Consider the following 280-nt stretch of genomic DNA (forward strand, 5'->3'; position numbering starts at 1 on the left):
AGGGAGGGGCCCCCCGGGTGGCTCAGTTGGCTGAGCCCCCGACTCTTGGTTTCTGCTCAGGTCGTGACCGCGGGGTGGTGACATCGAGCCCTGAGTCAGGCTCTGCGCTCAGCATGGGCTCTGCTGGAAGTTCTCTCCTTCTGCCCCTCCCACGCGTTCTCTCTCTCTCTGTCTCTCTCTCAAATAAATAAATCTTAAAACAGCAAGGGACAACCCACCCAAACCAAATCGCGATCGTAGCATTTTCAAGGACCTGGACTGTGGAGAAACCCCTGAGAGA

This window comes from Mustela nivalis, assembly GCF_964662115.1.
Source record: "Mustela nivalis genome assembly, chromosome: 8".
Lineage (NCBI taxonomy): Eukaryota > Metazoa > Chordata > Mammalia > Carnivora > Mustelidae > Mustela > Mustela nivalis.